Raw genomic sequence first — 13433 nt, forward strand, 5'->3', positions numbered from 1 at the left:
AATTTGGAAAAGTATTCATCTCAGAAAAAGAGTAACTTATAAAGTCCTCTTCTTCAAACTTGATACAATAGTTACAAAGGTCAGGCAAAGCATTCTGTCTCACTCTTCGTTGTTCTCTTACAAGCCACCTCCCTAGAACCCTTAGGTTTCCATTTCAGTTACCACATTATCTGTGGAGCATACTCTGTCCATCAAACCTGTGGCCTATGATTGTGTCTGTCCTGTGTGCTCCAATAATTTGCCACCAAGGTACCAATCCTGGTTGTTGCTTAGCCCTCTGGGATCTAGAAAGATTCTTTGAGCCTAGTTAGCTTCTCTCAAATCCTGCACTCTGTCAGGGTGCCAGGGTGGAGTTTCTTTGAGCAGCTCTACCAAAGACGGATACAGAACTGTCCATTCCTTGTAGGTTGACTCCCAAGGTATTCATCATGAGGACTGGAAAACAACTTGCATAACCATTCCTAGATAACTTCTTCTGGGGCCAGTGGTTGATTCAGAGCCTCAAATGGAATGTGTTATCTAGAAGTAGGAACTTAGGTTGATTTTAGTCTTGTAAAATATGCTTCAAAGAAGGGCATAGGAGTAGACTCGGCAGTGTGTGCTGTGCAAACAAGGAGAGGGGAGTTCAGATATTCAGAACCCACATACGAGCCAGGCTGATATGGTGGCCCACCCATAATCCTAGCCTCTGAGGTAGAGACAGGGGAATCCATGGAACAAGCTGGTCATTGAGACAGACTGTATGAACAAGTCCTGGGGTTGAATGAGAAATCCTAAAGTAGAAGAGCCATTGAGGAAGACTTTGAGCATCAACCTTGGACCTTCACATACATTATGTTTGTTTACATGTTCATTTGCATATACATGCACATACAAACAAGCATGAATATAGGCACTACACACACACACACACACACACACACACACACACACACACACACACGGGGCACAAAAGAATTCAAAAATAATCATTAAAAAAGAGGGAAAAAAAGAAGAAGAAATATTGCCCCAAATAAGATGGAAAGAGAGAAGTACACAGAGCTAGAAGTTTAGCTATGATACAAACCCACCTAATGTTAGCCAACCCAGAGGGTGCTATGGGGTAAATATTGGGTATCAGAGTATTCAGTGGGGTGTTGTCATGATCCCTGTGTTCCCACCTAGTCACCAAGTGGGAACTGCCCTGCAAAGAGTGTGAAGTGTAGAGGAATTTTAATCTCATGATATGGCTGCTCTGGCAAGGCATCAAATCCAAAGCTATGATCCAGCTGGAAGGAAGACACACCCTGGATTGCATTATGATCTGGCTGGAATACAGACATGCTCTTAGTATATACCTTTAATTCCTAACAATGAAGGCAAAGTTAGTTTGTAGAAGGAAGGAGCCAAGTTTAAATTTGATGTCTAATTGAGGGGCAGACAAAGTGACGAATCAGACAGAGATTTGACAGAAGTCAGAGATAGGATACATGCAACTCACACAAGAACAGCCCAGGAGGGCCTAGATAAGAGCAGCAAGAGAGGGCTGGAGAGATGGCTCAGTGGTTAAGAGCACTGACTGCTCTTCCAGAGGTCATGAGTTCAATTCCCAGCAACCACATGGTGGCTCACAACCATCTGTAATAGAATCTGATGCCTTCTTCTGGTGTGTCTGAAGATAAATCTTTAAAAAGAGTGTGTGTGTGTGTGTGTGTGTGTGTGTGTGTGTGTGTGTGTGTGTGTGTGTGTGTGTATAACATTGGCACAGTTTTACAGAGACAGGTTACAGCTAGACACTGGTAAAAACAGGAGTGAGAGAATGAGAAGGAGCCAGAAGAGAAGATTAGGACATATGAGGTCAGGCAGAAGCTGAGAGAGACTGGATTGAATCAGTCAGCTTGAAAAATTAGATTGTAAAAATGCTAGAAGCTTCCAGGCCTAGGCCTAGCGATAGTTAGAACAGAGAATTGATAAGTTATTTCTCTACCAGTGGAATGAGCCAATTCAAGCCAGATTAGATTATACTAAATTCAGGTTTATTGGGAAGCTGATCTCAGTCAAGTTCACTGGCCCCGGGGAAAAAGGCCAGGGAAGTTTCCAAGGGGAGAGAGAGAGAGAGAAGAGGGGGAACAGAAAGAGGGACTGTGCACAGGGAGAGAAGAAAAGAGAGAGAAGAGGAGGGCAGGGAGACCAAAATGTCTAGATTCTATAGGAAAGAGCCTCTGGGAGAAGGGCAGCCAGCCCGTGGGCAGAAATGTTCATGGTTGGTGGCAGGGTATGCCAGGTAGGGACTGAGGGATTCTGAGAGAACCTGGAGGCCAGGTCTGCTTTAATATGTAAGAGACGCACCTCAATCCCTTGTCCTGGGATCTGAAACAAAATAAGAGTGAAATGCTCTGTGCTCAGCCCAAGCCACGTGGTTGAACAGCTGGAGTACAATGACTCTCATTTATAGTGATGTCATGTAAAGCAGTCCTCTGCAGCCGGGTGGCTCATAATAAAGCTGACAAGGGAGTGACCTGTCCCCCTCCCCCCTCTGTATGTGTCCACAGAATGACCATCTCAGGATTCCTGTGGGCCTTTCTTCCTTAGATAGAAGTGGGAACTAATTGCATCGCCTTCTGGGAGTCTCTGGGGGGAGCAGGTGATGTGGGAGCGCACAGCTGATTCGAGCCAGGCTACTATTCTCCAATACTGAGTCTAGATTTTACTCACCTTCATATGCCACATATTTTGTCTCTAATGACACCAAGCTGGCACGCCAAGAGTTGTATTTTAGAGAAACCATAATTCTCCAATGATAATAGGTTTTGCTTCAAAACCTCACTAGTTTGTGAAGGCTTCTCCCAGGAAGAATTTCAAAACAAGCAAACCAACAAACAAACTTAGAGTTCATGTGCAATTTTTCCTATCCAGGAACCTGACCTTGAGTTAGCAGCCCCCTTCTTGGCAATTCTTGCTATTCTGATTTAAAATCTTGAGCTTGGCCCTTGGATTTCTGTGCTGTCTAGTTAACAATGAGAAGATCATTTGGGGAGCTGCACGTTTTTCATTTCTTGCTTTCGTTTGCCGGTGACTCCAATTAGCTATTTATGTTCTTGGTGTAGACCATCTGTGACACTTAGCAATAAACCTTCTAGTCCCAGTTTCTACATCTTCATGGGTTTAAGGTGCCCTCCAGTTTATTTTACTGGTTTTTCCCCCTTGTACCAAGCTACCATTCCAATTCACAGGTGATGAAAAGTTTTAACAATAGAGCCACGTGGTGTGGAGGTTATTTGTGTTCTACCTGTCACCAGAAAACAGGTGCTAATTGCCGGCCAGAAAGCAAGTGATTCAGCTTCCCAGGTGCGACTTCTCACCAGCACCTGCTCTCCCAGTCTTCTCAGAACCAGCTGTCACCAGGCTGCCTCTTCGGAAGCCAGAAGCAATCAGTAACCAATATTTCTTAGAGATTAAAACAAAGGAGGGCAAGAAAGCATCGGTCATGGGAAGCTGGCCAGCAACACAGCTAGGCCCTGCTTTGTGGGTGCTGTAGAATGGATGTTGGCTAGGAGTGTCTTGTTCGACTTCCCTGAAAGGGATGGCTGGTGGTGGGTGACACAGGTTCCTCAGCTGAGACCACGGCTGCTATCGTGACAGCATCAGCTGGGGGCTCGGCTGACTGCAGTCAGCCTGAGAACTGGTCCACATGCTCCCCTCAGCAGGGAATCAACACACTGACAGGCAGCACCAGCCTCTCATCAGACAACCTAAGAGGCCTCATGGAGCCACAGTGGCTTCACGTGTAGCCTGAAGTGATGCTGCAACCCAAGGCATAAACGAAGCCATATGTTTCCCTGCTGTATGCTGTAGGGTGTGGGGAAAATGGTAGGAGGGCGCAGGGATAATCATGCTCATTTTGAAGTGAAGGGAGAAGGTCCCGCAACAATTTAAGGAGGAGCACAGACTTTTGATTTCTCTTCAGCTGTTCCCCCCATTGTTCTTAGCACCAGTGTTATCCAAGCCAAATCCCAGAATAAGAGTACCTGGCTTTAGAATTTGCCAAACGTTTCCTTGAAAACCGCCAGCCATCTCTGCTTGGATTTTCTACATTCCTGCAAAACAATGTGTCAAAGCACGGCTTCTCTTTCTCACATTTGGAGATCCAAACAGAAAAGGTGGAATTTTTCACCCTTTCTGCATGTATGCAAGCCAGAGTCTCACCACTGGCCCTGTGATCTCTCTCTAGTCCCTCTCCCAAAGCCAGATTAGACCTGCTCTGTCCTGACCACTCTGCAGAGGTGGCCAAGACTATGTCCCCCTTTGTGTGACTAACCACACAGATCCAGCGTCCACAACGCTGCCTGTTAGAAAAAGCCAAGGCCACTGAAAAATGCAAGGATTACTCCAAAAAAGGCACTAATTAATAAATGTTCTACATTTTTATGTGCAAATGTTTAATATTTAATTTTTCAATAATTTTATCATTTATAATTTATTAAATTTATTTTGTGGCTTGTATTTATTAAAAATTGATATACTTCCTATTTCTTTTACTCCAATGTTAGGTTATTTTTATGCAAAAAAAAAAAAAAAGAACAAAAACCAGTGCTTTTAAATTCCAGAACAGTTCTCTTGAAGCCTCCTTCAGAGCATATGAAGACTCTAATAATACCCTCGGTTCCCCGTGATACTTCTCCCAGGGTTGCCTCGATGGTAGTTGCATTTATATAGGTCAGGGGATCATCAGTCAGCCTTTCAGAACAGGGCTTACCTGGTCTGTTTCCTTCTCTCCCCAGCGATCTGAGTCCAGAGTTTATTGTAACGCTCCTTTCTATGCCGTAGGACCAGTGTGAACTGAAAGGTAGTCATGGTCCACAAGCCACAAACTCTGTCTCAGCATGGATCAGTGGCTCTCAGAGACTGACAACTCAGTGTCTCCAGTGACAGTCGGGTAAAAGGGAAAGATCAACAAAAGCAAAAAAAAAAAAAAAAAAAAAAAAAAAAAAAAAAAAAGAAAGAAAAAGAAAAAAGAAAAAAAAGTTGCAAGTGAATTTGGTTTGGTGGCTGATGTCTCCAGCTTTCATAAGCAAATGTTTTCTCAGAGTGTGTCTGACATCTGTGGTCTGTCGTCTGGATTTGGCCGGTTTGTAGCACCTAAGAGGAAGGCTTGAGATTTTTAGATGTAGTTTAATACAGAGAAATGTGCCCATTTTTATAGAGGGAATGCCATTTAAATTTCTTTCTATAGTGCAGTTTAGAGGCGGCTCAAGTTGTGATTAAGGTTAGGAGGTTATTTAAGTGTGAATCGGAGAGGGACCCCAGCCTAAGATGCATCCAGCTCATTCCCTGTGAAAATTGTTAGTTGAGCATTTACTATGGGAGTGGCCTGTAAGGCTGGCTGGAGAGGGAGGGGAGAGGGGAAGGGCAGAGCTAGGGCTGAGACAAGCAGGTCAGTACAGTTGGCAGCGTGAGCAACAGATGGCAGGTCTGGCCTTTGCATCGCCAACACCTTACATGAGTCCATGACACAGGGCTGTGGAGTGTGGTAAGATGCTGTATATAAAATCATGAACATCAAAAGGTGGCACTCACCATGTGGGATGTTATTTCATGGCTCCTTGTGTACAGGCTTTCTCACCCCCGCCAGAGCTGAGGGCAGAGTTCCCATCTGTTTTCACTTTATTCTTGCCATCCTGCACAGTGGCCCACAAGCACCAGCCCTCATTTAGAGGACCAGATAATTTGATGTTCATACCCAGTCCTTCCCTAGCCTGGAAGCCACTGCAAGGCAGGTTAGGTGTATTTCTGATCAATGTTGTTTTCCAAGGAGCCAGGAAGAATGAGCATTACAGAGTACGGAGGCGGGTGGACTGGTGCTGGTTCCGTGGAAGCCAAGCTTCCGAAAGTCAACTGCTTTTCTGATCCAGTTTCCCTACCCCCACCTCGTGCCCTTCTCCCATCCTAGCGATGCTTAGTTGGGGCTCTTTCAGTGCCAAACGGAGCTCTTTCCTGTATTCAAAACTGTTAAGACTCTGTGAAATTTTGATATAATACATTAAAACATTTTCTCAGCCAAGTGTTTTACACAACATGAAATATTTTTCTATGGTAATGTTTCTTTTATTGAGTTTTTTTTTTTTTTTACAAAAATTATCACACATTCTACAGATATTCAGCAACACTTACTCAACTGAAACACAAAATAAAATTACAGAAACACCAAATACAGACATTTCTCAACTTAACCAGAGACAATTTGTTGTGACTGAGGAATAAGAAGGCATGACCTGAAATGCAGTCTGGGCGTGCGTGGGGTCTCTTTCAGAACACATCACATGGGTGGGACACCCCTACCTCCAGACCTAGTATTCAGGACAGAGGGCCCAAACACTCTGACAGTTGTACAAGAAGTCTCAAATCGAAGCTTCAGGTGTCAAAAAGGTGACACTCATTGTGTACATCGTAGGGCCTAAAGTGAATTGTCAGAAGTAGATGAAGACCATGTGCAGAGCAGATAAGAGTTACCAAATTGGGAGGGTCAGCCTGGGGAAGAACCATAGCCTAAAATAAGATGGCATAGAGATGTTAGAGGCAGTGGCTGTAAGGCCGGGTCACCCGGAGAATGTGAAATGGCATCCTGGGGAAGTTGCCCAGGTTGATCAGTTTAAGGGAAAGACCCATGTGGGGTAGAGACTCGGATCTGAGCACCGAAGCCAAGTTTGTGTCTGGTGCTCAGGAAAGCTGTAGATTAAGGATGCGAAACCCAACTCTTAATACCTCCCTTTGTGTCTCTAAATCATATTGTCCTTGGACATCCCCCCCTGTGAGTCTGAGGGAAAGGTCAAGGAGCCTACAGCCTGGCGCTGGGGGCTTCCAGCACTACCTGCACACACACATATCACACAGAATTCTCCCCCATCATCAATGAGTCTTTTTAGTCCTAGTTGAAGGATGAGGACATGAAGCATCGGTAGTTCCTGATATACAAAGAACGGGAGATCAGGGGCCAGAAGGTAGGTTTTCTGACCCTTTACCCACTAGTTTGTACTTTGTTTCCTTTGTATCTCTTTTTATTAATACTTTGTACTTTGTTTCTCTTTGTATCAATTTTCCCTCTCTGACTGGTTTCCCTTGCTCACTATTTATAGTAGTGTCCCTCACTCCACGCCTTTGTTCTCTGATTCTCTGGCCTAATCCTTAACACTACCAGAAATGTTCCCAGCTGTCCGCTTATTTATTATATGCCCTCCCTTCGCCATCTCAACGAAAGTGCCCTGTAAGCAGGCCTTGCCTGAAATGTTTACTGCTGTGTTCCCAGCCTCCATCTTGTGTCTGGCATATGACCATTACATTTCTTTAAGATCTGTGGGCTAGGACTCCTCAACCATCTGGGGATCCGGCGTAGCTGCACATCGGTGCCTGGGCCAGCCCCTGCCATGCTGAAATATTAGTGTCACTGGTCAGCCGGGCACTCACCATCACGTTTGAGCTCTGAGTTTTAGAGGCAGATGAAATGGTCTTCGGAGGGCAAGCCAGGATTAGAGCAGAGGGGATAACTAAAATACATCTCAAATAGGTGGATTCTTTGCAGCCGCAGCAGCAATTTCCTGTTTGAACACGTGTGCATCTTGTATGTGACTGTTTCCGAATCTTACTTAGACAACATTTATCTTGCTTCAATCCTACACTGCACTTTAACAAACTGCCAAGCCTCGGGTCCACCAGGCCCCCTTCATGATCACATTAGGAGCTGCCCAGCAGTTGAAAACCTGTTTGAATTCCTAAGCAAGACTCGAAAACAGAAAATCCTCAAAGGCTGCAGCTCGAGAAACCAACTCTCTCAAATAGGGATTTTTCTTTAGGGTCTGTTTGGCGAAAACACAAGCTTCTTACTTTGAGGCAGGCCATGTCAGCGGTTTAATTTAAGACATCAAATGAGAAGCAATCTGTCTGCTGTAACCTTTCGCCGGTGAAATGAACAGCCTCGCGCCAGCTCCCAGAGAACACTCTCATTATCCCGGTCTCCGTGACATGGGACATATTGTCTCTTTCCTTGACTTGACCTTAACACATCATTGATGCAAAACATATTTCTAGTTTGAAAAATAGTCATCTAGAAAAGAAAACCATTTCCCTGTCTCAATTCACAGTCTCAGACTCAGCATTGGGGGAAAAATGTGTTTTACTTGTATCCGTGACTGGCTCCAGCCTCTTAAAAATTAGGGGAATATTTGAGAGCAGAACCCTAAAAATTTATTCCTTGTGTTTCCATTCCTCTTTGTGAACGGACTAAGATCTATGAAGTCTAGGAAAATGTACGCTTTTGTATAATGTTCCTAGAAAACAAGGGAGAAGGGGAGATTTGTTTGTTAGCAAAGACTCGTGACTGCATTAAACAAATTACATACAGACATAGAGTCTCCATTTGATCCTTAGAATTAGCAAAGACTATTATCTATAGTGCGGAGAGGTCTACTGAAAGAGGGAAGGGATATTAGGGAGAGGATAGAAGGCTGTTTTCCTTAACATCGCAGCTGATAAAACTGCAGCCCCAGAAACAGACTGGAAGAGGAAGGCCTGCACTGGGGTCTCCTTGTCTTCATTATATGAGTCTTCAGCCTCACCTACTTATTCTTTGGAAGGAGTCCTATTGGAGGGTTATACGTGTATTTATTGGTGATTCGTGTGGGGCCTCCTTTTGTTACATCAGAATTAGCATTAACTACCACCAACAATAGGACAGTCAGGTACACCCCATGCACTAGTGAACATAGAGAGAGAGACTCACCCAACTTTTAAGTTTCTGCTCCATCTTTTTGCATTTGGTTCATGATCAAAGATGGATGTGGAATTCTAATCACTATGTGATGGAATATGGGAGGAAAGAGAGCAAAGACCTTCCTTCTGCCGCGTGGGAACTTTAAAGGAGACCACCGAAACTCTCAAAGATTTATACTCCTTACTCACCAGCTAGAACTTGCGTTGCCATAAGAAGCCATATCCAAAGTTGCTTCACATCAAAGCGGGCTTCCATTATTTAGGAAGAAAGGGAACTTGGCATCAGGAGGCAATGTGATTTTGCCTTACACCTGACCACAGTACATGTGCCAGTGAAAAATCTGGCCTCTTTGGAATAACACCTCAGGAATATCTTGGTAGTGATCTTACACCAGACTAACACACATAAGCATCATTCCTAATGATGAGAGACCCCTGAAATCAAAAGAAAGTTGGAAGTTAGTGCCAGGGATTCAGCCATTTAAAGAAAGGCACCACAGGGCTGGTTGGCTTGGTCAACATAATGCTCACCAGGCGTGGGACCAATCTGGAACTTCAGTGCTCAGAGGAGTGGAGAAAGGCCGGTGCCTAGAGCTTGTTGGTGAGTCAGCTGAAACAGTGCGCTCCTAGCTGACTGAGAGGTCCTGTCCCCCAAAAATAAGGTGGAAGGGCTGGAGAGATGGCTCAGTGGTTAAGAACACTTACTACTCTTGCAGAGAACCTGGGTTTGGTTCCTAGCACCTGCATGGTGGCTCACAACCATCGGTAATTTCAGTTCTAGGATATCCTACACTGTCTTCTGACTTTCTCAGGCATACATGTTGGGACACACTCATATATATGTATAATGTACATATACATATATGTATGTACATATACACATATGTATGTATGTATATATATATGTATATATATAAAACAATCTAGGAAGATATTTGAAATTCATCTCTTGATTCCATGTGTATATATCATCATGTGTGTATATATCATCAACAACAGAGAGGGAGGAAAGAGGAGAGAGGAGTGAGGGAAAGAGACAGACAGACAGAGAAACACACACACACACACACACACACACACACAGATAGAGAGACAGAGATAGATAGAGGGACAGAGACAAGGCAGAGGGAGCAGCTGCAGCTGCAGCAGCACATTTGCATGAGCTCTGCCTTTTGGCAAAGCCTTCCTGAGCCTTCCCCAAACTGCAGTGTGATACAGAGCAGAGAGCTATGACCTTACAGAACTGAAGGTCGACAGAATGGGAGTTCTAGGCTACTCAGGATACTGCAAACTAAGGGAGATAAAACCCTGGAAGGTAAAGAGACCCCTCAGAATCCACAAGCCCATTCTGCAAATCTTCGGCTAAATTCTGTCCATGTGTGGAGAAAAGATAAAGAGCCCAGTGAAAGCAAGAATTGGAGGACTGAAGAGATTAAAGCAGTTCTTCAGCACAGCCGACGCTGGCAAGAAAGGGCTGGGAATTTAAATGTCTTCAAGTCATGGGAGTTGGCTGTGGTGCCATGTTCCTCTCTCCTGTTCTTTTCTTGTCTTTGGATCCTAAGTGCACATGCATTAGATGACTTGCCATGGTAGCCCAGCCAGTGAAACCACTTGCCACCTCCCTGAGCCTCTTTTCTTCCTGTTCTTCAGATTGGATAATTTCTCCCGATATATATATCGTCCTTTGTCACTTCCTTCTGCCAACACGAATTTGCTCCTAAGCCCGTATTCAGTGAATTTTCTATTTCAGATATTGTACTTTTCAGCTCTAGAATTTCTATTTTTTACTTAGTTTCCACTTCTCCACTGAGATTCCCCATCTGTTAACTCATTGTGACCACTTTCCCCCACCTCAGAATTTAAATTTGTCGTTGTAATACCAACATCTAAGTTGAATCTCCTGCATTTCAATTGGCTGATTTTGCTTTCTGAATATGGGTTAGATGAATTTGTAGACCATGCACTTGAGAGATTATGATTTCCTTATTTTTCTTTATTATTATTATTATTATTATTATTATTATTATTATTATTATTATACTATTTTGGCATCAGGAGGTTATTGGCTGATAACCTTCAGTTTGTAGAAGCTTGTTTTCTCTGCTTTGTTAGAGATAAAACACAAATGAACAATACCAGGACAGTGAAAGAGCAATATGGCAGATTCTATAAACAGTAATAAGATAATAAGGGACCATGAACAAGTTCATACCAACAACTTCTCCAACTCAAAAGCAAAGAAATACTTATCCAATCACAAAACCCACAAGTTTGTCTATACAGAAAGTCTAGGTCATGTGATTGTAGAATTCTTTCATATGCTTTAAGAAATTATTCTAACCTCACATCAGTTCTTCTAGGAAATAGATGAATGCTATGAAGCTATAGTAAAACAAAAAACATGATAGAATTTCTATAATTATACTAATCTATCTTCCAGAATTACATGCAGGAAGCTTTTCAGGATAAAGAAAAAACAGAAGAAACATATAAATATGACATATTGAAGGAACCAGAAATGTTAAATATGGTTGAACAGGAATGAGGACGTTTGACTGAATTTACTGCCCACTTATCATAATAAAAAATAACTACAGGGCACATAAATGTTTCAGCTTTGTGAAGGGCACGTACAGATGCTACCTCCACGTTAATGTTAATTTATAAAAAGTTGAGGGGTCTCACATAAGGTCAGACACAGGACTCCAGTCGTCACAACAGTTCTGCATCCCACTCACCATTTCAGCCAGTGTGGTAGGCATACTATGTACAAGTAACATAGGAAACAGTGTTGGAAAGAAATGAATACTGTTTTTGTTTGTACGTGGTGTGATTTCTTTGGTTAAAAAATTCATAGGAATCTGAAAAAGAAGTATTTACCACCAATGAGTGAACTTAGCAAGGTCACTGAATTAAAAAACAATGTGTACAACTAAATCACACTTCCACGAACTAGAGTGATCGGCCTAAACAAGAAAGTCTTGAGTTCCTTTAGGAGTAGCATCAAAAGGCATAAAACATGTAGGGCGGGTTAACAAACAGTGCACAACTTTGCTCTGCCAGCAGTGGGACTTATGAGTGGGAAGACTGGTAGAGACGAGTCTACAGAGCGGGAGAAGTCAGTAACCTAAGGCATCAGTTACCTACCGATTAAGGCCATTCCATTATTGAAACAGATCTCAGCAGCACTTTGTTGAGCTTGTTTTTGAAGTTGACAATGCGATTGTAAAATGAATACCAAGAGAGAACAAAACTAGAAAATATGTAAAGGTTCACATGGGTGAGTATGGCATTCAAAGCCATAGAGCATTGTAGTGTTGCTCTGAGATACATGAGTAAATGATTGTAACACAGTAGGACATGTGACACATACACTGTCAATTAATTATTACAAAGTGTTAACATGGTTCTATGAGGAAACATACATTAAGACTGTTTTAGTTAGGGTTTTACTACTGTGATCAGGCACTATGATCAAGACAAGTCTTATACAGGACAGCATCTAGTTGGGGCTGGCTTACAGGTTCAGAGGTTCTGTCCATTATCATCAAGGCAGGAATATGGCACTGTCCAGGCAGGCAGGGTTCAGGAGGAGCTGGGAGTTCTACATCTTCATCTGAAGGCTGCTAGCAGAGTACTGACTTCCAGGCAGTTAGGATGAGGATATTGAAGCCCACACCCACAGTGACACACCTACTCCAACAATGCCACACCTACTCCAACAGGGCCACACCTTCTAATAGTGCCACTCCCTGGGAGAAGCATATACAAACCATCACAAAGACCAACTGCACTGTAGTGTAGATAAAAAACAAATGTCACAAAAAGAAACCAGGCAAGGACTAAGCATACATGCAAATATCCTTGACATGCTTAGTCATCTCGGAAAAGCAGTTAACATCACAATACACAGCCACACATGCCTTTGGGAGGAGCTATATTTAAAGGACTGATATCAAATGCCAGTTGGAATGTGGGCTGATTTGATCTTCACTCTCTGGTGCTAGAACCTTAGAAGGTACCACCAACTTAGGAGAGCTTGGAACTTTCCCATTGAGGTTCGTATATACCAGATCCTATGACTTGGGAATTCTACTGTTATGTGTGTTTTCAAGAAAAAAGAAAGAAAGAAAGAAAGAAAGAAAGAAAGAAAGAAAGAAAGAAAGAAAGAAAGAAAGAAAGAAAGAAAGAAAGAAAGGGAGAAAGAAAGGGAGAAAGAAGGAAAAAGAAAGAAAGAAAGAAAGAAAGAAAGAAAGAAAGAAAGAAAGAAAGAATATAACCTGCCAAAAGGCTTATGTAAAAATATTTAGCTACTTTCTGTCCTCTCGTGTCAAATGAGAAATTTCTTCCTTTTTTTGTTTGTTAAGCTTTAGTGCTCTACAAGCACATGTACGTGGGTATGTGTGTGTGTTTGCTTATTTTTAAAATTAACTTATTTATAATAGTCAAACCAGGTAATAACCCAGATGTCCATTAATAGAACAGAGTAAGTAGTTCTACCGTCATACAATTGCTACTCAACTACGGTTGGTAGCACAGCGTGGGTGTCTTATGGTTACTATTGCTATCATGAAACACCATGCCCAAAAACAAGTTGGGGAGTAAAGGGTTCATTTGCTTACATTTCCACATTATGATCCATCACCAAAGGAAGTCAGGACAGGAACTCAAATAGGGCAGAAACATGGAAG

The 13433-nt window shown here is 42.8% G+C and overlaps 1 long non-coding RNA gene across 1 annotated transcript; it reads right to left on the minus strand.

Moving 5' to 3' along the window:
* Nucleotides 1-8131: 8131 nt before the first annotated feature.
* LOC116089343 lies at nucleotides 8132-11979 on the minus strand. Its single transcript, XR_004118293.1, has 3 exons — nucleotides 11890-11979; nucleotides 8932-9177; nucleotides 8132-8300 (listed from the first exon to the last, which is right to left on the minus strand). It is a non-coding gene; the product is annotated as an uncharacterized LOC116089343 (long non-coding RNA).
* Nucleotides 11980-13433: the final 1454 nt, after the last annotated feature.

This window comes from Mastomys coucha, unplaced genomic scaffold (genome assembly GCF_008632895.1).
Source record: "Mastomys coucha isolate ucsf_1 unplaced genomic scaffold, UCSF_Mcou_1 pScaffold14, whole genome shotgun sequence".
Classification (NCBI taxonomy): Eukaryota; Metazoa; Chordata; class Mammalia; order Rodentia; family Muridae; genus Mastomys; species Mastomys coucha.